Consider the following 16,465-nt stretch of genomic DNA (forward strand, 5'->3'; position numbering starts at 1 on the left):
AACCGCGGCGCGCGGGGGGCAGGGCCACAGCTGGGCGCAGCTGGGCGCGGAAGCGCATCTCTGCGGGCCGCCCTGCGCCCCCGGGCCGGCCCGGCCCGGTCCGCCTCCCCGAGACGCGGGCCGGCACCGCCCACCATGGGCTCGGCCGCTGGGCCTGCGCAGTGGGCCGGAGTCGTGCGCCGCCGCGCCCAGAAACGGGCCTGTTTTCAGCCCGCACCGCCAAGCGCCTACTGTGTGCAAGGAGCGCGAGCGGAGGGCGCCGGGCCGGGGGCAGGGAGCCCTCGCTTGGAGGACTCTTTGAATAGTGCTCCCTAGCTGGGGCCGGTTTGCGCTGGGCTGCCTTATGGAGCCTCACCGCCTGCAGAGATGACGAGGACCGTGCGTACACCTACTGGGTGCCGGCTTGTGCTGTGCGCCCTGGGGAGGAGAAACGTCGAGCCTGACCCCCAGGAGCTCCTGTTCTCCCCAGGGAGAGGACAGTAAACCGATGAGAATGACCCTAAGAGTCACTGTAAGATTTGGTGAGCGCTTAATATCTCTTAGGCCGGGGGCCAAGCGCTAGACAGCAGCATCTTTTTACTCTGAGTGACCCATGAGGTTGCCTCCTCGGAGGCCCCTCCTCCAGTCACTGTGACGTCACCCTGTTTTGTCTCCAGAGCCCTTGGATTGGGCGGAGAACTTGCAGTTCATGTCCCCTCACCAGAAAACAAGCTCCTGAGGGCCGGGACTTGCTTACTTCCCGGCTGAACCCCCATGTCCGTATCAGCATGGGGCGCGTGGTAGTAAGAGCTTGCGGAATGAATGAAGGCTCAGCCCAGCTCTTTTACTGTCTCAGCATGTAAATAACAGGGGCGGGGCAGGCTTCTACCGCAGGTTTAGCTGACTACAAAGTACACAATTGCTCGTATAAATTCCATACAGTGTCACCAAATGGGAGCTGCTCTGGAGGCCATGGAAGGACCCAGGAAGTGCCTGAGGGGGAGCTGGGCGGGGCGGGGGCGGGGTGGGGGGAGCTAAGAGCTCTTCTAGAATGTCTTTTAGAGGCTCCACCCTGCCCTGGTTTCCTGAGGATTTAAGCTCTGGATTCCTCAGCTGCTAGGAAAAGCTGGTCACCCACGTCTGTTTCCTGAGTGTTCCTGCCCAGGGTGGCCACTGTCCCCACCCAGGCCCTTGCTCCCTCCCTGCTTCCTCCTACACCTCCTCCCGGGAGAGAAAGTTGGCTGTGATGACAGGGACAGGTTGCAGTCCAAGTCCTGGTGGATTCTGGAGAAACCGGTTGGGTTCGTGTCATTCATTAACTTACGCAGCTGGATTTTCAACCCGGGAACTTAAGGCAGCTTGCCGTGGTGGGGACTGGAGCTCAGATTGCAGGGAACGCCGTCCAAAGCCCTCTGCTTGTGTCTGAGACCTCCAGGCTGGCTGGGATGGCCCACAAGGCTGGCGTCTGGAGACTCCCTAGTGGCCAGCACAAGATGGGTAATGGACAGACAGACTGCCTGAGATCATTCATTCATTCACTGAGCACAAATGGACTGAGCACCAACCTGGCCCAGGCACTGTTCTCGGGAAACAGCAGCAAACATGGCAGAGTCTCCTGGGAGGTGAGGGTCGGGGTCAGGGAAGGCCTGTTCAAGAAAGTGACATTTGAGGGCCAGCCCGGTGGTGTAGTGGTTAAGTTCGTGCCCTCCACTTCACAGGTTCGTGCCCGGGGTTCACCGGTTTAGATTCTGGGTGTGGACCTACACACCGCTCATCAAGCCATGCTGTGGTGGCGTCCCACATACAAAATGGAGAAAGATTGGCATGGATGTTAGCTCAGGGCCAATCTTCCTCACCAGAAAAAAAAAGAAAGGAAGTGACATCTGAGCCAAGATCTAAAAGAGATGGGGGAGCCAGTTGTGCAAATATTACCTGGGGGCAAATTGTTCCAAGCCAAGGGAACCGCAAGTGCAAAGGTCCTGAGGCAGGAACATGCTTGCCATGTCCAGGAAGAGCAAGGAGGTCAGTGAGACAGGAACTAGGTTAGAGAGGGGGAGGTGGGAGGAGGTGAGGTCAGAGGGCAAGAGAGAAGGGGCAGAGGGGGCAGGGCCTTGGAAGGGATTAGAGAATGGTTGATTTTTACTTAAAATGAGCTGAGAAGTCTCTTCCCTCTAGAGTTCTGAATAAAGGAATTACACGACCTGATTTATATTTCAAAAAACAATTTTATTTTTAATATGTAGGACATTCACATGCTTTGAACATTAAAATTATATGTATATTATTTCACGTAATATAATGGAATCATACAATATATGGCCTTTTTTTGTCTGGCTTCTTTTACTTAGCATAATGTTTTCAAGGTTCATGCATGTCATAGGACTTCCTTTTTATGGCCAAATACCATTCCATTGGGTAGACGGCACTTTGTTCGTACATTCAATTGATGGACATTTAAATTGTTTCCACTTTTTGGCTGTTGTAAATAATGCTTCTATGAACGGTGAGGTACGAGTTTTTTGTGTGGACATACGTTTTTATTTCTCTTGGGTCTCCGTCTAGGAGTGGGATTGCTAGGTCAAGTGGTAACTCCGGGTTTAGCTTTCTGAGGAGCTGCCAGAGTCTTCCCCGTGGCTGCTGTACCATTTTACGTCCCCACCAGCAACCTAAGTGTTTCGGTTGCTCCATATCCTCGCCAACATTTGTTATTTTCCGTGTTTTTGGTTATCACCATCCTAATGGATGTGAACTGGCATCTCATTGTGGGTTTGATTTATGTTTCCCTAATGATTAATGACCGTCGAGCATCTTTTCATGTGCCTATCGGTCATTTCTACATACTTTTGGAGAAATGTCTCTTCAAATCCTTTGCCCATTTAAAAATTGGGTTATTTGTCTTTTTATTGTTGAATTGTAAGAATTTTTTGCATATTCTGGACACTAGACTGACTATTTTGGTTGTCTTCACTTGCTAGTGTCTTTTGATGTACAAAAAAGTTTTCACTTTTGATAAAGTCCAACTTAACTGTTTTGTTCTTTGTGCCTTAGGCGTCATATTTCCCTGTTCTTTTTTACAACTTCATCGTATTCCACTGTGTGGCTGGACCATAATTTATTTAACTAGTTGCTTATTGATAGACACTTAGGTTGTTTCCTGTCTTTGGATGTTATAAATCTTTTACATAATGTCATTTTTGCATGTGAAGGTAGGTCAATAGGACACACTCTTGAAGTGGGATTGCTGTGACAAATGTTAAATGCTTGTCATTTGGTTGATATAGACAAACCTGTTGGTAGGTAGGTGGGTAGATAATGCCATTGGAATCATATACGAATTTATACTCCCACCGACTGTGTTCTAGAATACCTGTTTCCCGCAGCCTTGCCAACAGAGTGTGGCTATTAAAGTAAGTAAAATTAAAAATTCAGTCCTTCAGTTATTCTCAAGTGCTGAATAGTCACATGTGGCCGCTGGCTAATGAATTGGACGGTGCATATGTGGAACATTTCCACCATCACAGAATGTTCTACTGGGCAGTCTGGTAAAGAATGTACAGTGACCTTCACTTTACATTTTAATAGGACCCCTCTGGCTGCAGGTGGGCGATGGCCTCAGGGACTGTGCAGAGGCAGGAGACCAGGGAGGCGGTGACTGCGATAGTTCCGGTCGGAGAGGATGGAGGCAGACCAGGGTGACCACGGAGGTGGGAGAAGTAATTGGCTCTGGATGCATTTTGAAGGTGGCCAAGATTTGCTGGTTGGTGGGGTGGGGGGTGATGGAAAGACAAGTCGAGGATGACCCCCGGGTTTCTGGCCTGAGCCACTGGAAGGATGGAGCTGCACTGACTCAGCTGGGGAGGGACAGGGCAGGAGCAGGTGTGGGGGCGGGGAGACCAGGCGTCCTGTCTTGGGCATACTGCGTGTGAGATGCAGGTTGGACGTCCCAAGTAGAGATGTCAAGTGGGTGTCAAGTCATTTTTCTGGCCTAGAGAATGACATGTGATTTTGGTCACCAAGTTAGAGCAAAGCCAGTAAGGAGAGAACAGGCAGAATCACACACCTAAGATGGAGGCTGACAGATAGAAATGGCATGTAAGAAGACAGAGTGGAGTATATGAGGAAGCCATTTGGTGTAAACCTAATTCGGCCTGACCTTGTTTTTCCAAAAGGGCCTGATTGTGGCTGTTGAGCACGCATTGTATATCCGCTTTAAGCATTTCCTATGGCAAGAACAAAAGGCCTTAAGATAAAGGTGCAACTCCTCCCACATTGGCATTTCCTTGAGGATAAGCATCTCTCCTAGGCTAGGAACTGATTGCTGTGCTCACTTGTGACCACCCAGCTCACCTGTGACCACCCAGCTGGAGACAACAGACCTGCTCCCTGCTGTGTCCATCCATTGCTGTGCCGACAGAGCGGTCTCGTGACTATTGTAAAAGGGACTTTTCAATCATATGTGAAACATGGCCTTTGAGGGTATCTAACCACTCCGTACACCCCACTTCTTTGGTTCCCTTCCTTCCTTGGGGAGGGAAGGCCCCGGGCTGTATGGTCCTCACATTTTGGCTCAGAATAAACTCACCCCAGTTTTCATTTATAGAGTGGTCATGGGTTATTTGCATCGACAGGGTGAAGGTCGAGAGCAGTGATGGGCAGTGGGAGGGGCTCAGCCTTTGAGGTTGGGGTCTCACACTGTGTTTCTTTTCTTTTTTTTTTTTTTTAAAGATTTTATTTTTTTCCTTTTTCTCCCCAAAGCCCCCTGGTACACAGTTGTATATTCTTTGTTGTGGGTCCTTCTAGTTGTGGCATGTGGGATGCTGCCTCAGCGTGGTTTGATGAGCAGTGCCATGTTCGTGCCCAGGATTCGAACCAAAGAAAAACCAACGAAACACTGGGCTGCCTGCAGCGGAGCGCTCGAACTTAACCACTCAGCCACGGGGCCAGCCCCTCACACTGTGTTTCTGAGCCATAAGGGTCCATTTTCCTTTCATGAAATGGAAGAAATACTCTTCATAGGTTTGTTTTAAAGCTCACAGTGAGCACAGTGAGAGGTGGGCTACCTGGTAGGCTGGAGATGCTGCAGAAATGTTTGTCAGCTTCCCCGTCTGTTTCACTTGACTAAGAAGGGTAGGGGGATGAGGTCCGCACCCTCACCTGACATTCAAAACCCTGCTAATCTGGGCCCTGCTGACTCTCCAGCCTTGTCTCCTGACATCTCCCATTGTCAACCCACTGCAGGGCCTTTGCACTCACTGTACCTGCTTCCCGGTGCATGTGCTCTCCAGAGATCATGCATTTTGACGGTGGCCAGGATTTGCTGGTCGATGGGATGAGGGGGTGAGGGAAAGAGAAGCCCCTTCTCCTTCAGGTCTCTGTTCTCTAGCTCCTCCTGGCTCTGAGACTCAGGCTACAGAGCTGCCGGAGATGGACACTCCCAAGGTGTCACAGTGTTGGGAGACAGATCCCCCCATGACTTGCCTCAAATCGTGTTGATCTGGATTGCCCCATTCATTTACTCACCAGATCTTTACTGAGACCAGCTGTGGGCGGGCTTCTGGGTAAAATGCTGGCAGTACAGCAGTGAGCAAGACAGATGAGGTCCCTGCCCTCACAGTTGCAAGAGGGACAGATAATAAACAGATAAAGATAATTAATGTCAGGGAGGGACCAATGACGTGGAGAAATGAAGCAGGGTGCAGAGCTGGGTGGAGAATGACAGGGAGTGCTTCACTAGATGGGGAAAACGGAGGGAGTGATGGCAGAGGGGATGAGAGCAGACATGCATGGTCAACAATAATGACCAGCATTTATTGAGCACTTTCTGCCTGCCAGGTCATGTTACAACCTCACTGAATCATCACATTCATCCCCCAATGGTTGCTGAAAACAGCACTGACTTATTACTTCTCACAATCTGTGGACTGGCCGGTGGCTCCTCTGCTGCTTTCCCCTGGGCTCATTCATGCAGCTTTGCTGGAAGGCCCAAGGTGGCCTCATTCATACGTCCAGCAGCGGGTGCTGGTTGTTGGCTGGGGCATTGCGGTTCTGTGGGTGGCCTCTCAACCTCCACAAGCTAGACTGGCCTTGTTACGTGGCATTCTCAGGGCAGCATCCAAGAGTTGTAGGCTCAGAAGTCTGATAAAGTCACTTCCTCTCATTTTTTGATCAAAGCAAGTCAAAGACCAGCCTGGAGCCTCCTCATTCCTCATTGGCTCCTTGCAGCACATGCCCGTTCTTGGACCAATCATTAGCAGGGGGATAAGATTACCCCTAGACCCATCAGTGCTCTCAAGGACCCGGGGATGGGGTGTCTTCCCCCAGGCACCTGGGCTGATTGGGGGGGTGGGGGAGTTGCCATTGCTAACCACTGTTAATGTTGGGTGGAATTCCTTTCCAGGCATTTTACAGACCCAAAAAAATGCGAAGGGTCTTCCCAGCCGCCAGGCTTACACTGAGAACACTTTCTGGGATGTTCTTGGGACTGTGACCTGAATGGGGACCACGGATCCTGGGCAAAATCATGCAATGACTTTCCTCTTCCTAGGAGCAGGTGGGAATAACAGATTAAGACCATGGTTTGTTGTGGTTTTTTTGCTGAGGAAATTCGCCCTGAGCTAACATCTGTGCCAACCTTCCTCTATTTTGTAAGTGGGTCACTGCCACAGCATGGCCACTGACGAGTGGTGTAGGTCCACCCCTGGGAAGTGAACCTGGGCTCCCAAAGCAGAGCACACCACACCTAACCACGAGGCCACTGGGGCTGGCCCCAAGACCATGTTTTAAAAACTAGGATGAAACATAGGTGATTCAAAAAAAAATCCCTTTTTAAATAATTTCAAATTTACAAAAAAGTTGCAAGAATAGCACAGTAAACTTCCATCTCTCCTTTACTCAGATCCCCCAATTGTCAACATTTTGCTACCCTTGATTTATCCTTCTTTCTATGTGTAATTTTTCTGAACCATTTGAGAGTCAGTTATACACACAATGTCCTTTTACTCCTAAATAAAATACTTTAATGTGCATCTTCTGAGAACAAGAACATTCTCTTACATGACCACTGTGTAGTTTTCAAAACCAGGAAATTCAACATTGATACAATGTTATAATTTTTATTGTCTATATCCAAATCTTGCTAATTGTCCCAATAATGACCCAAAATCTTTATGCTTTTTTTTTTTTGAGGAAGATTTAGCCCTGAGCTAACATCTGCTGCCAATCCTCCTCTTTTTGCTGAGGAAGACTGGCCCTGAGCTAACATCTGTGCCCATCTTCCTCTACTTTATACGTGAGACACCTACCGCAGCATGGCTTGATAAGTGGTGCGTAGGCCTGTGCCCTGGATCCGAACTGGTGAACCCTGGGCCACAGAAGCAGAGTGCATGAGCTTAACTGCTGTGTCACCGGGCCAGCCCCTAACATCTTTATTATTAAACTGATGACTACCAAGGTCATTGTACCCATTCCAAAGACATAAAACATGCACCTTCCCAAAGAGAAGAAAATCAGTAACATCCACAAATCTGCTGAAAGAATTTGTATTTAGGGGCTGCCGCCGTGGCCGAGTGGTTAAGTTCACATGCTCTGCTGCAGGCGGCCCAGTGTTTCGTTGGTTCGAATCCTGGGCGCGGACATGGCACTGCTCATCAAACCACGCTGAGGCAGCGTCCCACATGCCACAACTAGAAGGACCCACAGTGAAGAATATACAACTATGTACCGGGGGGCTTTGGGGAGAAAAAGGAAAAAAATAAAATCTTAAAAAAAAAAAAGGAATTTGTATTTAGAAGTCCCGATTGTAGGCGCTGTACAGCTAAAGCACTGGTTCTTAACTGAGGATATTTTGGGCCCCCGGGGGACATTTGGCAATGTCTGGAGACACTTGTGGCTGTCACACCACGGGTGACATGCTCCTGGCTGCTGAACATCCTGCCGTACACACGACAGCCCCACAAACACAGGGTTCTCCAGCCCCACATGACAATCGAGCTGAGGGTGAGAAACTAATCGGTCAGGAAACTGGGGAGAGACGCTTTCCTCTGTTGCACTTGGAGCACCCCACGGATCTAAATTCACCCCCGCAATTCTGCTGCTCTCAGGCTGCCCTGGGAAGCCCCACTCCTACAGGCACAGGGAGGCCCAGCCAAGTCTGTTTACAGGGCTCCAAACTGGAACCAACCCACATGCCCCATTAGGAGAAGACTGATGGAATAAAACTGTGCTTGCAGCTCTTCCCCCGACTCTGCCGCTCTTCTGTAAAATGGGGCTGGGGAGGGGGGATTGGAGGGGTGCTAGGAATCCTGGGCCCAGCTGCTACTTTACGATTTATGTGCATAACTCCTTCTGACTCATGCGTGATTGATGCATTAGGATTCTGTGCTGACATGTCTCGGGCTTTTATTGACAAGTCTCGAGGCTGCCAGAATGTCTCTCCACTGGAATCGAAGTGGGGGCTGCTGCCGAGCCACCTTTGGCCCCTGAGGGCCCAGCTCAGGGTCTGGCTCATTTTAAAAGCAACTGCCATTTCTTTAGTGCCAGCTGTATACCAGGCTGAGTGCTGAGGCTGCTTTGTGACTCTCGCGCTCCCGCACGGGGATGAGCACATTTACTCTCTTGCTTCCGTTTTATAAAGGAGGAAACTGAGGCTCAGAGAGGGCATGATACGCAGCTGGGGAAGGCGGAATTGGGATTCAGACCTAAGATGAGTCAATTTCCAAAGTCCACGCTCTTTCCAGTCTGCTGAATCTTCTCTGTGCGTTGTAGGCGCTCAGAAAATGCATGAGTGGCAGAGAACAGACAATATATGCATTGGTAACAGTACCCCTAGTTTTAGCAGAGAACATGGCTGCCCAGCCCTGTCAGTTAAGGACTGACCACCATTTCCAGCCTCCCTTGCAGCAGTGTAGGACATCTGACTAACTCTGGCCAAAAGAATGAGAGGGGAAGTGGCACAAAGCATTCTGGTTTGTGTCCCTAAATGGGTTGAATTCTACTTCCTTTTCTATACTTCCCACTGGCAGGAATGTAGACGTGATGGCAGTGCCAGAGCAGTTACCTTGGACCATGAGGTGGAAACTGCCGGTTGAAGATGGAAGAGCAGCTGTAAGATAGCAAGAATCTGAGTCCCTGATACCACGAAGCTGATGTGGGCTCGGCGAGCTGAGGAGTCAGAAGAAAGATTTCTTGGAGTCTTAAGGTCTGGTAGTAGTGCTCTTTTATTCAGAGAATAGCATGGCGACAGGACCCATGGGCAGTGAAGAGCTGCAATGGATTGAGGGCAGGGCTAAATTTATAAGGTGTAGGTGTATGAGTTATCTCTTTACAAGACAAAGGAAAGATCATGTAAAAAAGTCATTAAAATGGTATCAGTGCAGGTGGGGTCTGGTTATTGGGTGGTCCTATAACTTTGGATATGAGTCAGGTCGAATCAGTTCAGGATGTCCTATGCTTCCTGGAGGGTGATATAGATTGACATGTAGGCCAGGACGCCTTGGGCTTCTCTCCCTGGGGCAGCCTTGATCCTCATCATGAAGTCCTCCCTGAACCCATTTGGCCTGGAAATCCTTTGGCGATATGGACAATGGTCAGTCTTCTGTAACTACTCCCGGCCGTACAAGGTCGTAGAGCTGTCCCTAAATGGGGACCACAGGGGTACAGGCAGGACGTTCAGTGGACTGGAAGGTTGCATCCATGGAGTCCAAGGCTGACAAGGTGTACAGATCCCCTGGAGATGAGAGAATCATTTGATGAGAGGTGGTCCAGGAGGCGAAACTTTGTTGACATGTGGAAGACAATGAAACAGACAACAAATTATAATAGGAAATACAAGCAATGTGACTAACCCAATGAATGAGGCTTTGATAGTAGTCCAGAGACCTGGACCTGACCAGGAGTCCAACCAAGCATTTAGGGACAGGGTGGGGTCAGACATGGATTTAATTTGGTGGCTCATATCAGATAGGAAGCCAGAGATATTTTGATGGTAGTCAGGAATATAGACACAACGTTCAGTTTTTGTAATGGCACAAGTGCCCCCCCGTGCCACCGTCAAGACATCCAGTGCCGTTTGGTTTTGGAGGACCCCCTTACGCATTTGGGATACTTCTAAATTGAGCAGTGAAAGGCTATGTTGTGTATCGTTTAATGCCTTCATGCTAAGTTGGCCTAGGGCTTCCATGTGCCAGATGACACTTTCAATTCCTAATTGGGGAAAGAAAATTGAGGCAAGGTGATCACATCAGTGGAAGACAGAATGGGTCCAGCGTTGTCACAGCTTGGGTAGGTTAGCAGGAGGAGATATAGTAAATGTAGTTCTGCCTTGCATCCAGACGAAACCTAGGGTGCATTGTCCAAGCCATCTAGGCGGCAGCCAAGGCCATAGGTTGGAGCCACATAGCCACTGAGTGCCATTAGGGGCTAACCAATGTACGCTGGGCCATCTATCCCAGTCAGTCCCAAACCAATCAGTATTTCTTAAGGCTATGATATGAGAACACACATAATGGGGAATTTTCCCCATAGGTTGGGTGCTATTAGGCCATATATCACAGGTGTGATTGGTTTGTTCCCAACATAGTGGCCTTTTGACTGAGTTGACCACTAGTAGGAGTGAGCCAAATATATTCGTCCCAAATTTGATATAGTCCATCCTGTGTGTATTGATAGGTTGGGGACTTTACCTTAGGAAACTCATTGTTTATGATCCACCTGTGACAAGGCAAATCTAGTTAGAATTTGGGCAGTAGAGTTGAAGGAAAAGGTTTGATTGTGGCCAGGGAACTCCCAGGTATCAGAGACGGATGGCCACAAGGAGACATTATGATTAGTAACAGATGAATCTTGTAGAAGAGAAGAGCTGGAATCTAATACCCATGAATGTGTACTATAGCTTCTACTGAAACAATTTTTCTCTCTAAAATCACCCTCATTTTTACAAAAGATAGCCAAATTAAGATTAACTGGTTTGCAAAATAAGTTTAGTTTCAATAAAACTTGGTCCAATTATTTACATAAGTGCAGCAAGAATTGGTCATATAGGCTCTTTTAAATCTGCTTTGCTGGATTTTTTTATGAGGAATCTCAGATTGAACTTTCAACGCCTCTTGAGGCCAGGAAAGCCAAGCCAAGGACTTGCCATCAGATTTTTCCTGCAGTACCTACAGATTTGGGTGGACTCCTCTCTTCGAGGTCCCCCAAAATATTTGGGGTTCCAGGCACCTGCCAGATAAGTCACCTTCCTTGCTTGCCAAGTAATATTGTTGGAATCCCTGTAAACAAGGTACCAGGCCAATATTTCCAGGTGGCTTTATTCCAGAAAGTCACCCTTTTCCCCTCAAAAGCTGTTTTGTCATATCTGAGCCTATATGTTTCTCTCAAATATGACATTCCATTCAAGGCCTTGGTTATATAACCAATGTTTCCAAATGTGTCCTGTTATAAGGAGAACAGATTCTTATTGAACTTATGCAAGTAACTACATTGCCATGAAATAACCATACTCACTCACTAAGTTTCCAAAATCTGGAGGGATCTGATAGGGAGAAAAAGATAAATGTTTCAGTTATGCTCACAAAGGTATAATTTCACCAAATTGTTACAAGTCATAGCATAAGAGAAAAGAGAAAAATATTTCCTTAAATCTGAGAAAATGAAACAAAACATCAAGAAATCAACAATATTTCAAAAAAATTCATAAAAAATTATAATCATCCTCATCAGTTCATTCAGTCTTATATAATTGATTCTTGATCTTAATCTTCTGTTAGCAGATTTATGAGCTTTGTTTCTCTATTAGAATTCTGTAATTTCTTACCCAGTTCAGTATTATGATCTGAAAGTTTATCAGAAAAGTGTTTTCTTGAATCCTGTGTCAGAATCCTTTCCATGAATTTCTCTGAAGATGAAACATATTTGCAAAGGCAAAAAGTATCAGAGTAAAACAGCAATAAACAGCAACCATCTGCAAATGATGAAAGACTCAGAAGGGCAATTGACAAAGAAACTTGGCTACTTCTGTGACGTACAACACTTCAAGATAATAACTGGAATTATAGCTGACAACCAGGACAGATCAGAATTTTAGGAATGTTATATAATTTTAAAACATTTATATTCATAACATTTATCCACATAATACCACCTAAGAAAGTTTATCATCACTTATTTGACATTGCTTCCCATGTAATTTAACATACCAAATAAGCCTAATAAGATTAGTATCTTCCTTCTTATAGGAAGAGAGAGCAAATTTCTTTGAGAAGTCTCAGGGGCCCTCTGAAAATCCTCGGAGAAATTCTCTTCCTTCTTCTGGGTCAAAAGAAAGCTTTCATTCAGGGTTTGAATATTTTTTTGAGGGAGAAGCTTATCAAAAATATCAAAAGGTTTTAAAACACTTGCTCAAATAGGAAACAACACTCACTATGAAACAATGCTTGGGTATCTATTCAAAATGACAGCAGAAACAGTAAAAAAATCTTAATAGAGAGACCTCAGTCCTTCTGAACACAGGGAATTATTCTAACAAAACCTAGATTTTCTGTCTTGTAGGTAGACTTACTCAAAGAAACACCTTTTATTCCTCTTTATCAAGAGCAGACCAAAAGTTCAAGAAAATTATCCTTTTGAGAGAGAAAACCAAATTCTAATTCTTGTGCCAGCTTACTTTTTATATTAAAACTCATTTACTTAATTGGATTTACTTTAATCTTAGCCAACTTGAACAGACGTAAAACTGTCTCAGATCCTCTCTTTCACAAACCTTCTACAACTTTCCTTTTACATTCAGAATTTGTCCCATGCTTACTTTCTTCCCTTCTAGTACTTTAGGACAAATTTATCTTTCTTAACCCAACAAACGAAAATACCTCCATTCTCTATACCTTCTTTACTGAAAACATATTTTACTGTCCTTGTATATAGAGCTGTTTTCATTATTAATTTTTAGTAGCTTTAATTACATATATTAATTAGAATTTTTAACCTTTACAGACCCTAGCAAAAAACTAAAAACTAAGCAACTATGACATGTCTTTTATATCAGCATTCTAACACTTTTCATAATTTCTAGAAACATGCTACTTCTTAGTAATAAAACACAAGGTGTGTTTGCTAATGGACCCAAACATCCTTTAGCCTCTCTGCAATAAGATGCCAAAAGTAGCAATAATGTTTCAGTGGTCTATCCTATCCAAAAATGACCCAGATACTCAACAGATTTTTATCATTTAACTTAACTTGGCAAAACTCTAAAGTTTGTTACCAAAAAGAATTTGGAAGCTGTTTGTTCCCAAGTATACAGACCATAAAACATAATTATTGTACCCAAAAACTCTTGCCCATCTTCATCTATCAAAATCACTTGTTTCCAACAATTATGTTCAGATTACCTATGAAAACTTCATGATATATTAGACAAAATTAGCTATCATTTAAAACTATTATTTTGCTGATGGATTTGTAACAGACAACATGAGCTTATTCGACTAGTACACCCAGGCTACATGTCCGCATCATGTCCAAATACTGACGACTCTGAGGACATGCCTATTTCAACCAAACCAACAAACTTAAATAATTTTTCAGTTACCAAAGATTAATTCACATCATGTTAACTTGAAAAACCCTGGGTTAATTTCTACTACATTTAGAATTGATGTAAGCACTTACTTTAAGCCAATTAGAGCTCTTAATTTTGGAAACCGGGGTAGGGGGAGCTCCCGGGGTGGAGCCTTTGACTCTTTAAAGATTCCTTTGTTTCTCAGTTGCAAAGCTCAAAAGGAGCCCAAAATGGCCACTATAACTTTAAGAGAGATGAAAGAAAAGGGTCCATTACCTTGACAACCCCCTGAACCCAGGGCAGCATCCTACCCATCATTCCTCCTGTGGGGTTCCTATAGCAAGGGGTAATGGGGGCGTCCCCCAGCATTGCATCCCTTGTATACTTTCCCTATTATGCCTGGCAGTAATAGGTGCCTGGTGAATGGTCCCAGAGATAAAAGAAAAATAGAGAAAAACAGTGAGGAATTTTCCGCTGGTCTGGGGGACATTTTACCCAATTACATCCTGGAGCCGTTCTCCCAAGAAGGGGTTCCCATATTGAACCAAAGTTTAAAGTTTGGTACTTTCCTTCAACTGGAGTCCCGGTTGGGACTTTCCCGCAGTTCAGAGTGTGGTCAGGAACCATAGGGAGGGATACCCATCCAGTCTTAGGAAAAGAAACCTGCCAGGGAGTCTTGGAGATTGGCGACCGTCCTAATGACTTAAGTGGTCACCCCTGCCCATGTGAAATTTATATTTTAGAATAGGATTAGGAAGGAATGGATTAATTCATTCTTCATCACCCTCAGGCTTAAGGTATTGATTCTTTTCAGGCTGAATGCCAAGATTTGCCCCATAGAGTAGCCATGGGCAGCAAACATGGATTGATACAGCTGTCTGAGAAGGTTTCCGATGGAGAAGTGAATTTAGATCCATCCTCGAAAAGAGAAAGGCACAAAGCAAAAACGGTACTTACCAGAACTTGAGCTCACAAGCCGGTGAAGCAAGATCCCTGTACGGGCCACCAGAAATGATGTGGGGTCGGTGAGCCAAGGAGTCGAAAGAAAGATTTCTTGGACTCTCAGGGTGTGGCAGTAGTGCTCCTGTATTCAGAGAATAGCATGGGGACAGGACCCACGGGCAGTGAAGGGCTGCAATGGGTTGAGGGCAGGGCTAAATTTAAGGCATAGGTATGTGAGTTATCTCTTTACAAGACAAAGGAAAGATCATGTAAAAATGTCATTAAAATGATAGCAGTGCGGGTCGGGTCTGGTTTTCCTGTGGTCCTATAACTTTGGCTATGAATCAGGTCAGGACGTCCTATGCCTCCCAGAGGATGACAGATTGGTGTGTAGGGCAGGATGCCTTGGGCTTCTCTCCCTGGGACAGCCTTGATCCTCATCAAAGCCACCATCCAGACCTGCACTGCTGTCATTCAGATTGATGTGAGAAGGGAAAACTAACTGTTTTCGTGTCTAGGAGACACTTGTTATTTGAGCCTTTCTTACAGCATGGAGCCTGCATCTCGCCAGTGCATCTCTTAAATGAACGTATGGATGAGTGCATGATGGGGAGCCGTGAGGTCCAGCCCTGCACCTGGAAAAAGGCACAAAGACCACACTCAAGCCTGGGTGGAAGCATCGTCCAAATGCAGTGGAAAAATTTATGGCCAGAGGAACTAGTTCCAAACCTGGCCCTTCTCCTCGCTTGCTGTGTGCCCCTGGATAACCCACGTGCCCTCTCTGGGCCTGACACTCCTTGGTTGCAAACCAGGCTTAGCAAATTCATGGACTCTGTGCAATTTAAAGATTTTCATTGCTCTTTGCAATTCTATTTCTAGAAATCCATTCCCAGAGAAATTCTCACCTCACACCCCATGAACACAGGTACAAGGATGTAGCTTGGTTTGTGGAGTAAAACCCTGGAAATATCCTCAAAGGTGATTAATTAAACTGTGGCACATTCATGTTCTAGAGTGCTAGAGAGCTGACTGTGGCCGCGAGGAATTCTCTGGTGACACTTGCTGGCACAGAATGACACTGCAGCCCAGCTCAGCAAGGCACTGGGAATTTCCAGAACCAGAGAGGCTCAGGGTAGCTGTGAGGATGGTCTGGGAAGCCATAGACCAGGGGGAGGTTTGGGAGGACGGCTGAGGCAAGGTGACTGGCCAGGGTGTGAAGTCGAGAGCAGAGACCCGGGTGTGAACTCTAGCTTCACCACTTCCTAGCCGGCAGAGCTTGGGCAGATTAGGGACTTTCTCTGACCCTCAGTCTCTTCTTCTAGAGAATGAGATGTCTGATGAGGATTCAAAGAGAGAATTCATTCATTCATCATCTATTGAACCAACACTGAGCCCCTCTGATGTCAGTGGTTGGTGAGAGTCTCCAGGCACTGAGGGTGCACCAGGACCCGGTCCTGCCCTCATGGGGCTCTCAGTCTAGTGGGGGAGACAATCAACAAGTAAACGGGCAGACAAGGTAATTTCAGGTACTGATGACACCGTAAAGGAAAATAAAGCAGGGGATGGGTCTGGGGGTGGAGGCACATTACAGACAGGGGCTCGGGGAGGGCGTCTCGGAGGGGGTGTGAGCAGAGGCCTGAAGGAGCTGCATCTTGGAGCACAACATATAAGACGCCAGTGGACGAGCCTGGCACATAGCAAATCTCAATAAACGCTGGGTCATTGTCTCATCACGCGGGAAAGGAATTAAAGGGAGACTGGAATCCGTCTCCTGGGGTCTGAGGCAGGCACGAGAGTGAGAAGATTCCCGGGGCCTGGAGGGGGAGAAGCAGCCCCTGGACCGAGCGGCCCCAGCTCTGGAGGCCTTGTGCAAACAAGTGTCTAAGCCTCCATTTCGTCCTTCGGAAAACAAGGCCAATAATGCCCACCCTGTGATATTGGGGGTTGTTACGGGCTGAACTGTGTCCCCCCAAATCCATGTATTGAAGT

At 46.7% G+C, this 16,465-nt stretch overlaps 2 long non-coding RNA genes across 6 annotated transcripts; one reads left to right on the forward strand and one right to left on the reverse strand.

Annotated features, from left to right (window-relative positions):
• The first annotated feature begins 36 nt into the window (after positions 1-36).
• LOC106825701 (uncharacterized) lies at positions 37-15,480 on the forward strand. 3 transcript variants are annotated; one of them, XR_006514151.2, is made up of 4 exons: positions 37-521; positions 3,562-3,683; positions 9,000-9,175; positions 15,026-15,480. It is a non-coding gene; the product is annotated as an uncharacterized lncRNA (long non-coding RNA). The 3 variants fall into 3 exon arrangements; XR_011494677.1 differs by lacking the exons at positions 9,000-9,175; positions 15,026-15,480 and adding an exon at positions 4,149-4,575; XR_006514150.2 differs by lacking the exons at positions 9,000-9,175; positions 15,026-15,480 and adding an exon at positions 4,283-4,575.
• LOC106825696 (uncharacterized) lies at positions 9,176-15,116 on the reverse strand. Of its 3 annotated transcripts, none has more exons than XR_011494676.1 (5): positions 15,024-15,116; positions 14,492-14,618; positions 11,792-11,872; positions 11,482-11,509; positions 9,176-9,703 (listed from the first exon to the last, which is right to left on the reverse strand). It is a non-coding gene; the product is annotated as an uncharacterized lncRNA (long non-coding RNA). The 3 variants fall into 3 exon arrangements; XR_011494675.1 differs by lacking the exon at positions 15,024-15,116 and adding an exon at positions 13,645-13,777 and having other exon boundaries at positions 9,177-9,703; positions 14,492-14,688; XR_011494674.1 differs by lacking the exon at positions 15,024-15,116 and having other exon boundaries at positions 14,492-14,688.
• Positions 15,481-16,465: the final 985 nt, after the last annotated feature.

This window comes from Equus asinus, chromosome 15 (assembly GCF_041296235.1).
Source record: "Equus asinus isolate D_3611 breed Donkey chromosome 15, EquAss-T2T_v2, whole genome shotgun sequence".
Classification (NCBI taxonomy): Eukaryota; Metazoa; Chordata; class Mammalia; order Perissodactyla; family Equidae; genus Equus; species Equus asinus.